Below are 20,449 nucleotides of genomic sequence, written 5' to 3'. Positions count from 1 at the left end.
TTAAAAACGGAACACTGATTTCTGTAGAAACAGTTGGTTTTGGGACATGAGCTAGCCAAGGTAACTGGTGTTGGATGACTGTGGCCTTAACACTTGTGCCGTTGGCTTTTGCAAGTATGTCAGTATCAGGTACCCAGTCACACCAGGTGAGACCCAGGATATACTGTAGCCACCTTACATGGAACTTCTCATGTAAGTCTTAGGTGACCCTGGCTACACAGCTGTAGAGGAGGGTGGGTATGCAGACTGCTTGGTATTCAGCAGCCTTGGTGTGTAGGTAGAGGTTCTTATTTTGAAAAACCTGCCAGCAAACAACAACAACAACATTTATTTATATAGCACATTTTCATACAAAAAGTAGCTCAAAGTGCTTTACATAATGAAGAGAAGAAAAATAAAAGACAAAATAAGAAATTAAAATAACACAACATTAATTAACATAGAAAGGAGTAAGGTCCGATGGCCAGGGTGGACAGAAAAAACAAAAAAAAACTCCAGAAGGCTGGAGAAAAAAATAAAATCTGTAGGGGTTCCAGGCCACGAGACCGCCCAGTCCCCTTTGGGCATTCTACCTAACATAAATGAAATAGTCCTCTTTGTAGTTCGGGCTTTTCACGGAGTCACTTGATGCTGATGGTCATACAGACTTCTGGCTTTTAATCCATCCATCATTGTTGGAACATCATGGTGCTTTGGGTAGATGGTGGTGGCGCACGCCAAAGTCTCCCAAAGGAAGCTTAATCCGATTTTGCAGTTTGTGGTCAATGTTGCAGTCCTCAGAATGGAAGCTGCCCAGGTGTTTAAATGACAGAACAATTATAAATGGATTGAGGTTGGCTGTAAAGAGTTGTAGTGTCTGTGGTGCTCTAAAGCTCCACTGGAAGACTACTTCTGTTTTGGTGATGTTGACAAACAGTATTGACACAGACTGTAGATTAAAAAATGGAGGCATGAAAATACCATCATGATTGTGAGTGTGTTTGACTAAAAGCATGACCTAAAGGAATAAACCTAAAGGAACATTCCTAACAGCTAGGGTGGCTTGACCACTTGTTCCATAAACTACCAAACACATTTCACACCAGTGGCACAGGATAAGGGGAATGAATATCCATGGATAATTGGACATCCTCCCTACTTGTAGTAGATACACTTCATTTTATTGAAAAGAAAACACAAATCCCCTTACCTGATGTTCAATTTGGCTCCCAGTTACACACACCGTCTTACATGTTTCTGATGCCTTCTGGTTAAGCACAGAGCCTGTCCTGCACAACATGTGTCACCTCATCATCACTAATGTCCAAGTGTCTGTTAATGGCATTTTCATTTGCTAGCCATGATTCAGCCAGCTCTCTTCTTAATTTTTGCCCAGAATCTTACAGCTGGCTGAATTACAGCTGGCTGAATCGTGGCTATCAAATGAAAATGCCATTAACAGACACTTGGACATGAGCTCAGCATATGCAGGCTTAAAAAGAAGAACATCCAAGTAATAAAAAAGACGTCAAAATGAACACCCTCCAAACTCCACCTTACTAATCCACCCCTCTTACACCCACCTACCCTCTTCCCTTGCTATATATTGCATGTTTGTCTAAACATTTTCCTCTGATGACGACACCTGATAGGTTGTTGAAAGCTCAGGAATAAAAAAAACTACTTTAAGATATGTGAATAATTTTCTCCCAATGTGAATTTCTAGCTATAAATATGCAAACCAATCACAGACCTTTGCTTCTATTTATCTCTATGTATATAAAATCCAACATCTGTCTGTCTGTCTGCTTTTCACGAGAGAACTGTTTAACGGATTTAGTTCCGGTGATTTTGCAACTTCTCTCATTGAGCTATGTATCATAGTTTGTTTGCTGCACTGATATACTCACGCTAATTTGAGAGAGAGGCTGCGAGCCGAGGGGATGTGGAAGCGTGACGTCAGGAGTGGGTAGCTGGTCTACTGTTGCGTTTGGAGTGTACCTTGCATCTGCTTAGCTAGGTATACCTTTTTGTTTATTGATTTTTAAAGTTTGTCCTGTTTCACTACTACCCAGGCGGAGCTGCAGGGGACAGCTAGTATTTTATATTTGTGACACACGTGCGATTAAGAGACAGTTTACGGGCTTGAAAAAGTGTGATTATCTCCCAGGTCGAGGGTTGGCACTGTCATGTAGCACTTTCTCTCTTTTCTCCTTTGCAGACCATCAGAAGAAAATCACACCTGACAACCTCACTTCCGCCACTGGATCTCTTCACCTCACTTCAGGTTCTGACTCTGCTGACATCACTTTCTCATTCAACCCTTTATAAACGCCATTTTGTATCACATTATTGAGTTCTGCATTGAACTTGGTCTGAAAACACATTATTTTCTTCAAATTCCTCACTGATCATCAAATATACAGGGTGACTACCCCAAACCTTTTCTCTTGTTCTTGTGGTTTATTCACTATATATATTATACAGGATGGTCCAGATCTAACTGTGCAACTTTTAATACAATTCAATACAACAATTGCATAGTTAGATCTGGACCACCCTATACTAGCCATCCCACGTGGCTTTGCCCATGTATTAGTGAAACAGGACAGTGAGGAAGGCCCAGCCCAGCTCTCTAATCCTGATGTCACTCTTCACCCTCCCCTCGGCCCACATTCTCTGTCTCGATTAGCGTGAATATATCGCTCCTGCAAGTGAACTATGATTCTTAGCACAATGAGAGAAGTCGCAAAATCAACCGGAATCTTCAAGCAAATTATAGAAAAAAAAAAAGATCTAAATTCATTAAGTAGTTCTCTCGTTCCCTAACTAAGCGGAGTTAAGGTTACACCCCGAGTCAGACACGTGAGTGCGAAGGGCCCTGCAGCCCGATTAGTCTCTCTGATTTGCGCCAATAAATTGGTACTGCAAGTGAACTACAATTCTTAGTGCGATGAGAAAGTCACAAAATCAACAGAATGTTCAAGCAAATTATAGAAAAAAAACCCGATCTAAATCCGTTAAGTAGTTCTCTCGTGAAAAGCGGACAGACATACAAACGGGTCTAAAAAACTATAAGAAATTTTGCACTTGGACCATGAAACTTTTAAAACCGTTTCTTAGCAAGCACCTATGGGCCAAGTATAACCTACATTCCAAATTTCAAGTCCCAAGTCCTCATGGTTTGGGAGATTTCGTGATAAGTTAGTCAGTGGTATTTGGCTTTTATATACAGTATATAGATTTACACTTAGCTAGATATAGAAGCTTACCGAAGACTGGCAGCATTGTCAAAAGAGGAATGAGTTGTGTTCTCTTCTTCTTGATCAGTTCTTTTACTGATATTTTAAAGCCCTTTATCATCATCCAAGGTACATAAAACTAAAATCACGTTTCCAAAATCAGCTGCTTTAGCTCACACTTCTGACATTGTAGATGGGAGCCAACAGCACAGCATTCTTGTGTAACTGAGACACACCTTATGAAAGCATACATGCATTTTAGTATCAGCTCTGCATTCTAGAAAACATTAAAAGCATGCTTAGCTAAATATTACCTTAGATTTACAATACTTCCAAGCTTTTACCCTTTAAACTAATTAGCCAATATTTCATGTAATTCTTAAGCAAACACAAAAGCATTAACAGACAAGGTTCAATTTTCAGTAACCAAGTAATAAGACAGCTGTTTAGCATAACATCCTGTTTCACTACAGAAGGAATAAAGTGTATTTATGAAAAGTATGCATTTTAAATGTTACAAGAAAAGTTCTGCTTCTTCCTCCAACACTAATTCCAAATAATTCATTTATCCATTAATATTATTGTATTACATGATCAGCTGACATCTATAGATTCAGATTTTAAAAAATAAGTAAATAGAATTAAGTTTAGTTAATCACAGGTTGTTTGAGCAAAATTAAAAACGTAAAAATAGAGACAGACTGAAGTCTATTGTTGTTTTTTAGTAAAGTATCTGAAGTTCCTAAATGACGATTGTATCCTCCAGGACACTGGTGATCGTAATTGAACAGCCTTTATCAAGACCAGCCACAAGACTTTCATTTGGATTAAGATGTGGACTCTGACTCGGCCTCTCCAGGACATTAATATTGGTGCTTTTAAGTCTTTCCTGTGTAGCTTCGCCTTTATGCTTGTGATTTTTTCCCCAAGGTGCAGGTTTCTTGCAGACCTCATCAGGTTTTCTACCAGTATTTTCCCATTTTGCTGCATTCATTTTACTGTCACAAGCCTTTCACGGCCTGCTGCAGACAAGAATCCCCACAGCCCAATGGTGCCACCACCCTCCTTCATAGTAGTGATTGTGTGGTTTTCAAAAGGTGTAGTGTTTGTTTGTTTCCTAACATAGCATTTATTGTGATGACCAAAAAGCTCAATTTTTTATCTTATCAGACCAGAATGTTCTTTCACATGCCTTCTGGCACACAGTAGCTGAGATATCATGTGCATTTTTTATTAACTCGTTGTCACTTTTTTAAAAAGCTGAAACTAGTAAAGCACCTGGGTAACAGTTGTTGTCTGCACAGACTCTCCAGTCTCAACCACTTGAAAACAAATGAAAAGAGACAAAAAGAAGGATTGGGGCTCCAGAGGACAGCCCATTGAATATCCGAGCTGCAGTACAGACCAAAACACTGAAAATGAAGGATATATATCATGTGTAGCATTTTATTGGCTGTTAAAGGTGATAACTTCCTGAGGAAGTCCAATCCAAAGTGAACGTGTACTTCCTGTGCAGACGCTGTTAAATAGCTGCAGAAATGGAAGAGGTGGGACTGGCAATGTTCAGACCAGTGGTGACGTCAGTAGTCTTCCAGAGAGTTTTCCTCAACTCTAGAATAAACAGAAACTGTTGTAGTGGCAATTTTATACCAAAACCTTCCCTGTATTTTTAGTGATACCCACACCTGTCAGACACTCCCAATGCTTTGTGTGTGAATCTAAGCAGCTTATAACTCCTCTAGAGTCCTCACACGTCACTTGGTGGTCTCTATCATTGCATGGTCACTCATATTTGAATATGGCCTGTTCTACATGGATCTTAGAGCTGTGCAATACATTTCTAAATAATTGATTTAACTGGTTAACAAGGGGCATTCATTGCCTTGGAATCTTCTTATACATATTTTCTGACTGGCACTTTCAGTAACATTGTCATGGTGTTGTCTGGCGTGTCTTTTTGTCTTCACGCTTTAAGAAACTGACAAGTTGGGCCATCCACATGCAGGTGTGTCCCAAAGCACTAAGGCAGGAGTCGACAACCTTTCTGCGCTGTCATGCCGAACCTATGCTATAATGTTTTTCCACGTGCCAACATAATTCTACAAATTTTATTAAATATATTATCAAAATTGGTCCGGTTAAAATGGGCTTGTACTTTTGAAGCCCATTATAACAGGATCTTATATTATTGCTCATTCAATATTTGAAAATACATAGGATCATATGTGAAAAGAATGTTTTGTCAATTTTTTTTTATAACTACATTTGGTGGCTTTATTTTTGGTTCCAATTATTTGACTAAAATAAGTAATTTGTTTCTTAAAGCCAGAAACAGCACTTTTTGTAGTTTCACTTTTCTCATCAGAGTTTTTAAACGTGGACTGATGTTTAGTTTGATAATGTCTTTGTACATCTGACGTACGACACACAACATTTTCACAGCATAACGCACACACAGCACGATCCTTTTGTTGTACAAATCCATATTCATTTGTCTAAGAGTCTTGTAAAGAGTGAACATCAAGTATTTGTCTTATATGAGTCATTTTAGGGCAGTATATTACTTAATAATAATGAGGTTTGTTTTAACGTACCACAGGCAGTGCTGAACACATGGTTTCCCTTTACTGGGAGTCGCATGCGCAAAATGTAGGTGAGGGCGCAATTGTGTGCACTGTAATTAATTTTTTTTTTTTTTTTATACTATATTTCAATTCAATCAGAGTGCCATTGAAAATCGTTCAGTGTGCCACACTGCCATAGGTTGCCGACCTTTTCCCCTGTACTAAGGAGTTCCACGAACATTTCTAAAATTGCCCACTAGAAGGGGAAATGCATTCAAAAACCCTGGCTAGCTATAAAAAGGGCCATGTAGAATCTTTACAAAATAAAAGGTTTATTATTACAAAAAAACGCTCTGTAAGTACATGAAGCTCAGTAGAGCACACACAAGGTAAGAAGGAGTTGCCAGTGAAGGCAAATAAAAAAGAAAAAAAAAACAGCAAAATGGTGAAAAATGCAATGAAACAGAACAGCAAAAAACACAAGCAAGTGTAATTGAAATGAACTACCAGGAACTATGCAAGACCCTCTGGATTTATAGGGTGGAGGGCAGTTCCTGGTGGCAATTGGCCTCTTGGGGGACTACCTTCAAAACACATGGAACAGAGGCATAGAAAACAACACAAACGATAAACAAAAGTAAAATTAACACTTTAAAAAGTAAAGTAAAGTAAAATTAATACACCTCAATGACTCAAAATTGAACAAAAAAGATATAAAACCCTAAAACATGACTTTGAACCCAGCTCTGGCTGGGTGTATTTATACGACAGTCACTTGAAACACATTGGCTGTGCACAGGTGGTCTCCATTTAACTATTTATGCGACTCCTTAAACTAATTGGCAGCCCCAGGAATGATTTAGGTGTGTGTCACATATAAGGGGGCGAATTCTTATACAAACGACTGTTTTGTGCTTAACAACTGCAATATATTAACGTCAATTTGTAGAAATTATTCAGTCTCAAAAAAGCTTAATTAAATACACTGATTCGATTCTGAAAATAATAAAATATGAAAAAGTCTAATGAGGGGTCACAGCGAGTTAATGAAAGTAATGTCCACCAAATGGCCCCCTGGTCTGGTGTTCATTTCCCATTGATGCGTTTGGCCCAAAAGTAAATGGCCACCCCTGCCAGGACATCAATGAGCTTGCAGCTCAACAAAGGAACACTCACAGTGATGAGGAGACAATGTACTTAGAGAAGGGCCAGGGGGGGAACGAGGAGATGGAAAGAGAAAAATGGACAAGCCAAGCCCTCTTCAAGGCAAGACAAAATTTGTCAGCTGCAGTTTGCATGTTCATTTGGTCTCATTTGTTACTTTGTGATCTCTCGCTGAACATCCCTTGCTCTTATGATTTATAAGACTTCTGGGTGTGGAGAGAAACCAGACGGACAGAATGCCCTCCTGCTTACATTGCTGGGTTGATTGCAATTGCTATAATATTATACAGTTGTCACCCTGGAACAAACACAAATAAATAACAAGTACAAATATTTAATTAAATTATAAGGAAAAGATTCAGTGACTGCATTTTGATATTTGTTGTGAAATTTTTTGCTCTCACTTGAATTCTAAATGGCTTCACATATTGAAGCTTGTTTCCTGAATTCCCTCACAATATAAATAATTTAGGAAATTCGTCATTTTTTTCATGCTCTAAACCTAGTGGCACCTTGTGTGGACTCCTAAACTGAGCCCTAGGCATCTTGGGATGGGCTCTGACTCCCCCAGAATTATACAACCAGATGAAGGAGTATCAATAATGTTAGTTTTGGGCCATGAGGAGCATGAATGATTTTTATGTAGAATTTTCCATTTGTAAACCATATTTTGTATTGTTATCATCTTATAACATGAAATCATGATGTCATTTTGGCACCATTTTGGGTTTTGTTTTGTGACTACAGCTTCAAATGTGGCACCGATACAGTGTGTTGGCCTTCTGCCTTAATTAAAATGATGACATAGTAATGTTAGCATCCCAGTTTTGGATAAAATCTCTTAAAAACAAACAGTACAAGTACATGAGACGTTTGACAAACGTCAAGAGAGAAGGCCATTCAGTCCATCAAGCTGGCTTAGCCGTCCTAGTATCTCATCTCATTCAGATACTTCTTAAACGATGTTAAGGTTTCTGCTTCAACTACATGACTTGGTAGTTCATTGCAGATTCCCACAACTCTTTGAGTTAAGACGTTCTTCCTGGCTTCAGTCTTTAATGCACTCCCCCTTATTTTCTACTGGTGTCTTCCATTACGTGAATTGCTATTTATCTGAAAGAATTTTGCAGGGTCACCTTTATTGACGCCTTTAAGCATTTTGAACACCTGTGGCCGTATTTATGAAGCACCATAGAGTAGGAAAACAATTCTGTCTCAAAAATCTCAGAGTGATGTAAATTGTGTCCTACTCTTAAGAGTAGAATTATCAGAGTTTTATCGATTTTCCTAATTTAGGAAACTCCTAACTTCACTGGGATTTAGGAGAGCCCAGGAGCTGTCCTAACTCAAAAGGAGCTGCCAAATGGTGGAATTCAGGCAGAGATCAATGCACACATTATGGAAAAGGCAGAGTGTTTAGGAAAAATGGTCAATGATGAACTTATAAAAACATATCAATTTGACAAAGATCTTGTAGCCAATCTTGTACATCACGTGATTGCTCCATCTACACGAAGAAACCATAAGTTGTAAGCCAAAATGAAAATGTTGGGAATGGGGAGAATGCACCTTTACTAAAGCTATGATTTAAGCATGTCTCGACCAACCATTTCTCGAATTTTGTACCAAACATTGAAGGCCCTTACAATGTGTGAGGCAATAAATAGATTTGTAACAGTTACCCACCACTCCTTGAGAGGTAATGTTAAAGCAGGCTGCGTTCATGTAAATCGCTGGTTCTCCTGGAGTTGTTGATGTGACTGGTGGCACATAAGTAAAGATCACTGCCCCGAGTGAGGATGAACACGTACATGGGAATCACAGTAGTCATCACTGTGTTAACACACAGGTGGTCATGGATGCAGACTGTATTCTTCTTCTTCATGTTGTTGTGACGTGCTAACAATTACGTGCAGCTTGACACAATTTCCTACCTTACTATGGTTTCCTTCTTCTCCTATAACTTTAAATATTATTATCACCATCTTTTTGGTGAAACCTTAGTCTTAGCATCAGAAAACGTCATTATGATTTAAAGGGAAATGACAAAATGTCTTCATGAGTTTCAATTTTGTGTCTTGGGGTGCCATACAATTGTGATGTCATTCATTCTCAGATGTGAACTCCTATTCCTCACTGGGAGTGGGTGTAGGACGTGTCACAACTACAGTACTTCTCATGTCCTACACCTGCACTTCAGAACAGGGCATCCACCTGAAGCTAAGCGTGTTCGGGCCCAGCCGGTATGCGGTTGGGAGACCATCTAGGAAGAAACTTGGGATGCTGCTGGAAGAGGTGTTGCTGTGACCAGCAGGGGGCATTTACCCTCTGGTCTGTATGTGGATCCCAATGCCACAAAGCAGTGACAGGGACACTGTGATGTAAATATGGGACCATCCTTCAGATGAAATGTAAAACTGAGATCCTGACTCTCTGTGGTCATTAAAGACCCCTGAGGATCTTTCAAAAAGAGCGGGGTTTATCCCAATGTCCTACTAAATTGTCATTCTGGGAACTAATTATCCCCTGTCTCTAACTGGCTAAACATCTCTCACCACTTCACCGTTAATGTGTGCCGAGTGTATTGGCACAATAATAGCTGTCGTCACATCATCCAGGTGGTGCTACAAATTGGTGGTGGTTGAAGTGGTTCCCCTCAATCTAAATGCTTTGAGTAGCGATAAAAGCACTATATACAGTAAATGTAATTAATCATTATTATTATTACTCAGGGGTAGGACACATTCTTATCCTAATCAGTCTTTTAGTGCAGTTATTAGAAGTAGTTCTGAAATGCCTGAATTAGGTTCCCATGTTGCCTACTCTGCTCGAAACAAAAGAGATTTGACTCCATGAGCCTTTCACAGTAGACATGTCCTTCATTTTTGAATTAGGCATTCAGTGAAAGCACTTTAGGTAGCCATGACACTTGCTTCATCTTTTTAACCTCAGATTCTTGCTTAACATTTTGCACTCGACTCTCATTATTTTTCCTGTGCGATTTCCTCGTTTCAATTCTTTGCTTGCCCCATGGCTTTCATTTGGTTATCACTGGTCTCAATTTCCTGGTCTGTCTTCTTTGCTTTTCTGACCTTTAGGATGAACTACTGTACTTTTCAAGAGGCTCACAGCAGCAGGTTTAGTAGCTGTCTTTTGGATTTGGCAGAAAACTGGAGTACTAGGATGAGACTCCCAGAGAGAATGAAAACTTCACACAGGTAGTGCCCAGACTGCAATTCAAACCAGGACTCTGGCAGCTGCAGAGTTCAGTTCAGCTGTAGGAGTTATTTGACATCAGTCACCCCACTGACATTTCACAATAAGATGCCACCTTAGCCTTACTAATGCCAAGATCTTCTGAAGCACCCTGACACAAAGGTGTGACTTTTAGAAAATGAATGGACAGATGGATCATTAGGCCAACTTGATTTTGCCAGTTTCCAATTATGTCTGATAAAGGACAGCCCTGGAAATGTAAGGAATGAGTTTAGCATTGAGAACCCAAAAAGCAGAAGTACCATATCTGGGTACTGAGAGATATCAAATGACACAGAAATCATTTTCACACCCTACTGCTGCTTGATGCATGAGGACATTGTGGCTATCAGTCTTCATTTGCAGCCATGACACTGGAGGAAAGCGCTTCTAGAAGAGACGATTCAACATGCCGACATCAATAGAGACAGCAAGGTCACAATGTCAGATGGAACCTGAGATGTGTTTTATATTGTCATGACTTCCACCAAGGGCAGCATTGGAGGTCGCCACAAATGTCACTGCTGCCTCTCGAATCTGGCATCCTGGGTTCAAATCTTACACTATAGTGGAGCTTTCATGTTCTCTCCATACCTGTCCGTGTTTCTTTCTCTGAGCACAGGAAAGTAACTACATAAATTAAATGTGTTATTAATAAGGTAATGGCAGCTCTAAATGTAGCCATCATGTGGGTCTTGTGTGACTGGCACCACATCAGAGTTTCACTTCTGCTGGTTTCTAACCACAGGTCAGGTCAGGTCGGGGAGCATGCACTCAGGATCCTGGATGGCAACCCCCCAGGCAGGCACATGGTACAGTCCCATCCTCCAGAAATGACCCTCTATCTGCTGCAGCCAGGTGTTATGTGGGCACTCATGTGGGTGTTAAGTGGTCCAATCACTCGAATCCTCAACAATGAGGATCCTGTGAGCCAGATCACCCTCAAGGAATCGCACCACATGGCCATAATTAACGCTCCCTTACAATGCAGGTAATGTGCCTCATTCAGGACTAAGTGAGTAACTGTTTGTTCATTCCAGACACACACAACCCAAAATTGAGTTAATTGGGTTTGAGAATCTAATGGCTTTAAGGCCTAGGATTAGGCAGATTCCTTGACAATAGAAACCATTAAAGCATCTATGGCCTATGTGAATACGACCAACCTTTTCTATCCTTCATCATCCAGCTGTCCATCCATTATTAAACTTAATGTCAACACCAGACATCTGGAGCTATTGCCTATCCTAGCAGCACTGGGGGCAGATGATGAACCAATCCTGGATAGGAGACACCTCACAGAGCACAGTCACAAGCAAGTCTATGTTCAATGACGGTGGAAAACCTAGAAATATCAAATAAAAAAAATATAAAGGAAAAACAAACAGCTCAAGCCCCAGCGGGTCCCTCCATAAACATGTTATTGCCCCTATCAAGACCATTGGAGGCCTAGCATACTAACCCACTAAATATAACATCAAACACTTCTCAAAACACCTCTTGAGCTTTCTCAACACCTCTGAAAGTTCTTTCTCTTGTCAGTTGAACTCTTATTATCTTGTCCCCCAACTCCAAGCGCACCTGAACTAAAATTGAAAGGAGCTTTGAAGCTTCCTCCAGGAATCACTCTCAGGTTAAATCTGAAACCCGTGGGGCAGCCTTACTATTACTCCCCTTGGCAGACCAAGCTGTCCTGACAGTCCTGAGGCCCAATCTATACATAAAGGTCCAGCCCACCTACACAGACCTGTCCCCCCATAGTATACTGCGGGAGCCATGCAGTAAAAAGAGGCTCCCTCCTGCCATCTACAGTGCTGGGCTTTACAACAAACACAAACACGTTTGGATAAATCAGCTACTGTACTGCCACAGCAACATCAATCAGGACTTTTTAGAGCACCTTAAACAAGCACCACTATAACACACTTTACAAAGTAATCACAAGTGCAATGAAGAGCAACACAAGAAAACAAATCAAAACAGTAACCACAGATAAATAATAAAACTCAAGTCGAATAGTTACAAAATTGTATCACTTATATATTACAATATATTAGATATATAATGTATTTTGTGACCATTATGGATGCCCTTAAACAGACCCCAAACCCAGAAAGACACTTCAGCCCCAATGATCAAAACCAAAATAGGCAAAAAGAAGGTTATTTGTATGAGAATATGGCTATTATAGGGGTACAACAGGCACAGGATTACACTACACTATACAAGAGTTTGTTACCTACCTGACTGTATTCACCTCCACTTCCTTATCAGGCAAGCTTTTGTCTCCAATGTTCTCCTGACTAAAAGCTCATCCACCTAAGAGATCAGAGATCCTTTTTAACGGCAGACCCTGGAAGACTTCCTCAGCTCTGACCATCCAGCTGGGAGGTATTTCTAGGTGTGCAGAGCCTCATTGGAGGCACAGAGTCATCCCCTTAAAGGGTCATGTACTCCTAACTGTTGCTCGGACATACTGTAGCTTCTGCCTCCTACTGCTTCTGAAAGTTCTAGATGAGCGACTGCTGACCCCCTCTGGTAACTTACAGCACTCTGTCCAGGGTGTGATCTCCTCCAACCTCTGGAAGGATCCTTGATAATGGTCCAGACTAAGGTCTGGTTGGCTCATTCACATCTTACCCTGATAGTGAGAGGTTCCAGGGAACACTTTAAGGGAACACTTACATCAGATCTTGATGAACAAAATACCCAAGTGGAAAACTTTTACCGAGTAATACTGTGTAATTCATTGAAAACTAAACAATGTAACTGTGGTCAATGGAAACCAAAATCACCAACCAATTGAGAACTAGATTCAACATCACAAAGTCAAATCACAGGCTGATCCAACTTGTGTGAATTTCATCACAGCAACTCATAATGTGACTCAGTAGTGTGTATGGCCCCCACGTGCCTGTATGCACTCCCAACAACATTTGGGCATGCTGCTGATGAGATGGTGGATGGTGTCCTGGGGGATCTCCCAGACCTGAATTAGAGCATCAGTGGGCTCCTAGACAGTCTGTGGCACTACCTGGTGTTGTTAGATGTACCGATACATAATGTCCTAGAGGTCCTCAATTGGATTCACATCTGGGGAACATGTGGGCCAGTCAATGACATAAATGCCTTCTTCATCCAGGAACTGCCTACACACTCTGGCCACATGAGGCCGGTTATTGTCCTGAACCAGTAGGAACCCAGGGCCCACTGCACCAGCATAAGGTCTGACAATGGCTCAGAGGATTTCACCCCCGTACTTAACTGCCTTGCACGTGGAGGTCTGTGTGACCCTCCAAGTATATGTCTTCCCAGACTATCACTAACCCACTAGACTATCACTGACCCACCAGTCATGCTGGATGACGTTGCAGGCTGCATAACGCTCACTACTGCGTCTCCAAACTCTTTCACGTCTGTCACATGTGCTCAGGGTGAACCTGTTCTCATCTGTGAGGAGAACGGGAGGACAATGGCGGAGCTGCCAATTGTGTATTCTCTGAAGAATGCCAAACAAGCTGCACAGTGATGTGCTGTGAGCACAGGTCCCAGCAGATGACGTCGGGCGCTCATGAAACCCTCATGGAGTCTGTTTGTGACAATTTGGTCAGAAGCATGCACACCAGTAGTCAGCTGCAGATCATTTTGTAGGGCTCTGGCTCCTGTTCCTCCTCACAAAAAGGATGAGATACCAGTCCTGCTGCTGGGTTGATGCCCTTCTATGGCCCTGTCCAGCTCTCCTCATTTAACAGCCTGTCTCCTGGTATCTCCTCCATGCTCTTGAGACAATGCAAAGCTTCTTGCGATGACACATATGGATGTGCCATCCTGGAGGAGCTGAACTACCTGTGAATCCTATATATGCATACAGTATACAGTAATCCCTCGCTGTATCGCGCTTCGCCTTTTGCGGCTTCACTCTATCACGGATTTTATATGTAAGCATATTTAAATATATATCGCAGATTTTTTGCTGGTTCGCGGATTTCTGCGGACAATGGGTCTTTTAATTTCTTGTTCATGCTTCCTCAGTTGGTTTGCCCAGTTGATTTCATACAAGGGACGCTATTGGCAGATGGCTGAGAAGCTACCCAACTTACTTTCTCTCTCTCTGTCTTGCGCTGACTTTCTCTGATCCTGACTAGGGGGATTGAGCAGGGGGGCTGTTCGCACACCTGGACGATACGGACGCTCGTCTAAAAATGCTGAAAGTTTATCTTCATATTGCTCCCTTCTGTGCAGCTACTTCGTGAAGCGACATGCTGCACAGTGCTTCGCATACTTAAAAGCACGAAGGGCACGTATTGATTTTCGATTGTTTGTTTTTCTCTCTCTCTCTTTCTCTCTCTCTCTCTCTTTCTCTGCTCCTGACGGAGGGGGTGTGAGCTGCCGCCTTCAACAGCTTTGTGCTGCGGTGCTTCGCATACTTAAAAGCCAAACAGCCCTATTGATTTGTTTGCTATCTCTCTGACAGTCACTGCTCCTGACGCGCACTCCTTTGAAGAGGAAGATATGTTTGCATTCTTTTAATTGTGAGACGGAACTGTCATCTCTGTCTTGTCATGGAGCACAGTTTAAACTTTTGAAAAAGAGACAAATGTTTGTTTGCAGTGTTTGAATAACGTTCCTGTCTCTCTACAACCTCCTGTGTTTCTGTGCAAATCTGTGACCCAAGCATGACAATATAAAAATAACCATATAAACATATGGTTTCTACTTCGCGGATTTTCTTATTTCGCGGGTGGCTCTGGAACGCAACCCCCGCGATGGAGGAGGGATTACTGTATATACAAATAGTACATATATACTGTACATACACACACACACACTGTATATATATTGTGAAGAACAAACCAGCATCCTAGCCAGGATGGACCCTGCTCACTTGCCTGGACAGGAGGCCATCCTTGTAGAAGGTCAGTGAGGGAGCTTTGATATTCCCCATACATGCCAGGATGTGGACCTTGAAGGATATTGCTGTAGATATTACACTGGCCCTAGAGTCCCAGCAGCCACAAAGCACCACAATGGGTGGGCTTGGGAGGCTGGAAGGAAAAGACACTGGATGCCTCCCTTCCATGAGAAGAACACCTCCCCACCCCCACCCCCATACACTAGGTGGCAAATTCCTGTCAGGTGAGCTTTAGTGTGGGCAAAATGAGAGTTGTGACCCCGTGGAGCTGCTGTGTTGGGTTCTGTGGGGGCCAACCAAGGGAACCATCAGATATTGACTGTATGATGACCACTGTGGTCCCACCTGACCCAGAAGTGCCTCCTGGAGGAAACTAATTGAGCACCGGAAGTACTCCTGGGTTGAGAGTTAAAAGATATCCCTCAACTTGACCCAGGGAGTCAGAGGGACAGGAGTGGAAATGGACTACACTTGCCTGGTTGGAGTGGAGGAGCTCAGAGAAAATAAAAGAAGGACAGGTCAGGTGTTGGAACCTTTTACAACAGACTAGGGAAGAAGCCTGTAAAAGGTACACTTTGGTTGCTAAATAAAAGAACTGGATTTGAACCCAGGACTTTGTCTGTGGTAGTTGTGACAGGGGTCCTGATAAGCCCACTAGCCCTCTACAGGCCACTATATTATATATATATATATATATATATCCATCCATTTTCCAACCCGTTGAATCCAAACACAGGGTCACGGGGGTCTGCTGGAGCCAATCCCAGCCAACACAGGGCACAAGGCAGGAACCAATCCTGGGCAGGGTGCCAACCCACCGCAGATATATATATATATATATATATATATATATCCTGTTTAATAAAACCCCTGTGTGCATCCAGTGTCTGTGTATGTGTGTCTTCTGGTGAAGTGTGCATGTGCAGGGCACGGTGTGATGCTTCAAAGGCTGCCTGACGCATCACACAAGACAGAGAGGGCGGGACCTATAAAATATCGCGCGGCCGATCCAATCGGATTTCGGTAGATGAGGTAAGACCTAAAACATAAGGCACAAAAAATCTAATCGGGTACTGAGACGCAGAGACCAGCTTCCCCAAAGAGGTGGGATTACTGTTTGTTATTGTGCAAGTGTTCACTCTTAGGAAATGTCAGCTTGGCCCGGTAAAGAGTAAAGTGTCAGTCGTTGAAGGGGTTTTCCTAAATATACAAATTTGCATGATATTACAATAGAATGACTTTTAAAAGTAGATTTTTTTTCGCGCACATAAAATCCGTTGCTGGGGAGACGCCACAAATACAATAATCAGCTGCACGCCAGCACAGATTAAAATACTTGCTGGGGAACTGCACAGTACTTGCTGGAGAGACGCCACAGGCACGATTATCAGCTGCACGCCACACATTACATCAGTTGCTGAGAAGAATCTGCTGATTGCCCACTGTTGTGACAGAAAATTAAACGCATATTACGGACATCAAAGCCAGTATTACTGTCAGAGAAAATGACAGGCATTTTACAGAAATACAAACCAGTATTACTGCGAGAGAAAATTAAAGGTACACAATACAGTGACGCATATTACAGCCGCATGCAAGCCAGTAAATATACAGCCATTTAATATAGACTGTTCCTACTAATGCTTATGCACTACTGTTATTGTAACGGGCTTAATGTCTAGTATATATATATATATATATATATATATATATATATATATATATATATATATATATATATATATACACACACACACACACACACACACATATATACATATATACATATACACACACACAGTATATACTGTATATTATATATAAAAATTGTACATTGTCCCAGTTGAATGTATGTCCAGATGATTTTGTATGCGTATAGATCAGTGATCGTGAGTCCTTCCTTCTGACGGCATTGCGATGTTCCTGTATACATGTTGAGATCCTTTTTGATGTTTGTCCTATGTACTGTATACCTGGATTTCCCCTGTACTGTCTACTCAGATATCATGAGGAACAAACTGTGACCACATTCATAGACATGTTTTATTTGTAAATAACGTCTCCCACTGTTGCAGTCCTAGAATGAAGAAGACCTGACGTCAGTTCCAGAGTGACCACAAAATTCAGCTACTTCTAGCCCCATGGACATTCAACCGACTCTCCTACCAGAAAAAGGCAGTCAGCCAGACCCCAGGGCCTAAAGGAGCCTAACTAGCCCTCTGTAGCATTATTGTGACAGAGTCCTAGAAATAGTGGGCATTGCTCTTTTTTTTTTGTGCAATTTTGTGTTGCATGGTGCTACAATTATAGGTGGCATTTCAGACCCCAATCCTTTACCGTCATTTTGTGGATTTTTTTCTTTTTACGGAGTCACAACATATGCACACAGTTTGCACATACACACAATTATACATATACAGTAACTGAATAAATTAAATCATATTATAAAATGATTACAATGATAACAATACTGAATGCAGGTAGGAGGAATACAAAGTCAACTGACTGATACTCAGTAATTAGTAAAAGTAACAAAATGCCACTCTCACAGCTATTTTAATCCAGTGCAATCTCCAGGTCAGGACCACCTACTCCAACAGTGCTGCCTGCAAGGTGGGATCAAAACCCCAAACAGGTCGTCAGCCCAACACTGCGCCCCTTCAGACTCACATAGGGCCAAAGTTAAAATCGTCAATTAACCTGACACAGACGTCTGTGGGGTTGTGAGAAGAAAACTGGGGAACCTGGAAATAACCCCCATGTGACAAACAGCATGCAGGATTCAAATCTGCACAGCAGCACTAACTGCTGTGTCACCATGTCATTGCATTAAACACAGAAGTAGTAGTTCTCAACTACAAAGGACAAAATAAAAGGTTTCAGTCAAATTTGGCTGTAAAGACTGATGGAGCCTCATGTCGATAGATAGCCAGGGAAGTGTTTGTTTGACTTCAGATCTAGTGAGTCTGGATTTGACTCCCAGGATGAGTACTGTGAAATTTAAAATGCTTAGTGGGCTTTCCAGGCGCTTTGTTTTCCTCCCACGTGTCAGATATGTGCTAATTCGATTGGTAGACAACTCTCTTAGCCTTCCTTAACTGAGAGCGAGTGCCCTCCAATGGTCTTTTATCCCAGCCACAGTTGTTCCCTGCTTTATGCCCAGTGCTTCAAACACTGGCAGCAGCCTCTGAGAATCGTTATTGAAATGTCTACATTTTAAAATATGGATAGAAACCAGTTAATGAATAAATAATCTGGCTCTCCATCCAGGGTTGCCCTCTCTGTTTGCCTGATGCGGCCAGGACAGACTGAAGCCTTACAACAGCCTGTGCCCAAGTCTGAAGTATAAGGGACAAAAATCAAAGGTTTTGAGCAGATCTGATCATTAGGACTGATGGACCCTCGTGGAGACCCCCAGGGAGGGAAGTTCAGATGGCAAAAAGTAAATAAAGTAATAATGAAAACAAGACAACAATCCATGATATTCTCAAAGTATAGATGATATTTAATTTCACAATTGTATTGCCTGGCTTGATTGTGAAATATAACCATAAATCATTATAATTAATGCACTTGACAGATTTATTTCCTTTTGAAATCGGAGAAGTGTGTCAGACCTCCAGCTCAAAGCAAAACTGCCACCTAGTGTTCATAAGTAAGCATCACAGAGTAAAGGCGAACTGAATGTGAATAAAGATTACTGTATAGGCTTCTTAAAGTTAACTAGTGCTCGGGGCTACAGAGGGTTTAATCAGCCCCAGCGCTCAGCGTCAGACAGAAGGTGGGAGCCATTCATGGACGAGACACCAGACCATCACTGGGCCAGTTTGGAATTCCCAACAAACCGAACATTCAAGGTTTCTGGGGATGCGGATGGAAAACTGAAGGGCCTGAAAGAAAACCAACACAGATACGGGCCAACGTGAAGTTGTAAATGGTATTGACCCCAGGACAATGGATACGGTTGGCAGCGGGGCTGACCTCAACGAAACTTGCCATCCCTAAACAGCATATAGTTACGAAAAACGGCCTTTGGAGATCTACATTTATTTGGAATAAATCGATTAATCTTAAAGTATGGACAGTATGGTGGCGCAGTGGTAATACTGCTGCCTCACAAAAAGGAGTTTACATCTTCGCCCTGTGTTAGCGGGGTCTCCCAAGGCTGCTCTGGTTTATACCCACAGTCTAAAGACGGGCAGGTCTGGTGAACTGGCGATGCTTAATTGGTCTCTGATGTGTGTGTGTGTGTGTGTATATGTGTGGTCATCCAAACTTGACTGGATTGACACACCCAGTCCAACAGACTGTTCCTGCCTTGTACCTGATAATTGCTGGGATTGGGTCCAGCTTCCCGTGACTCGGCCCTGGATAAGAGGATTTGAAAGACGGATGTGTAAAGTATAGTTCATAATCATCACAAACTCTTCAATAACAAATAAAAAGTTACAGTTATAAAGTTGTAGCACATTAGAATGAGCGTGTGTTAACGGAGAAGTTCGATATTTTTTCAAGCCAAAAAGTTATTTCTTCACAAATATACTACGGTATGTACCTACCATGTGAAATTCTGCTCTAAAGTTAAGCGTTTTATGCAAGTTTTAAAAAATGCATAGCTTATCCTGGCATTTTATAACCTTAATTGCTTATTTCAATCTTAAACTGCTGCATTCAGTGTTTTAATTGCTCCTTATTAGCAATAAGATGTAAAACAGGGGTAGGCAATGTCGGTCCTGGTGAGCCGCAGTGGCTACAGGTTTTCATTCAACCCAATTGCTTAATTAGAAACCAATCATTGCCAATCTCAGACCTTATTTAATTTTATGGCTTGTTAGTCTGTGCAATGTAAGGCTTTTATATCGTAGATATTTTTCCTTTCCAAGGATATCATCCAAATGATTTGAAGCCTAAAACAGATCATTTTCAGTCTGTCACATTTTTCTATTAAGTGTTTTATTAAATCAAACCGTGCATGATGAACACACACAGATGTAATTGGAAAAAAGCTAGCTGGAGAACTGCTGGCTGCTTTGTCTTTTACATCTTATTGCTAATAAGGAGCAATTGAAACACTGAATGCAGCAGTTTAAGATTGAAATAAGCAATTAAGGTTGGAGAACCTTAACAAGCGAGACCACTAAAATGAAGCATTAAAATGTCACTTAAGCAATATGTGCTTCATCAGCAATAATTGAGTTCTCGTTAAGGAACTGGGTTGGAACAAAAACCTGCACATACTGCGGCACTCCAGGACCGACGTTGCCTACCCCTGGTATAGTGTATGACCGACTTTAGCAGGTGCCCTAAAAGAAACGCGAAAAATCTAGAAATGC

The sequence above is a fragment of the Erpetoichthys calabaricus genome, chromosome 2, assembly GCF_900747795.2.
Source record: "Erpetoichthys calabaricus chromosome 2, fErpCal1.3, whole genome shotgun sequence".
NCBI lineage: Eukaryota > Metazoa > Chordata > Cladistia > Polypteriformes > Polypteridae > Erpetoichthys > Erpetoichthys calabaricus.
The sequence above is the reverse complement of the archived record's forward strand: the minus strand, read 5'-3'. Positions refer to the sequence as shown.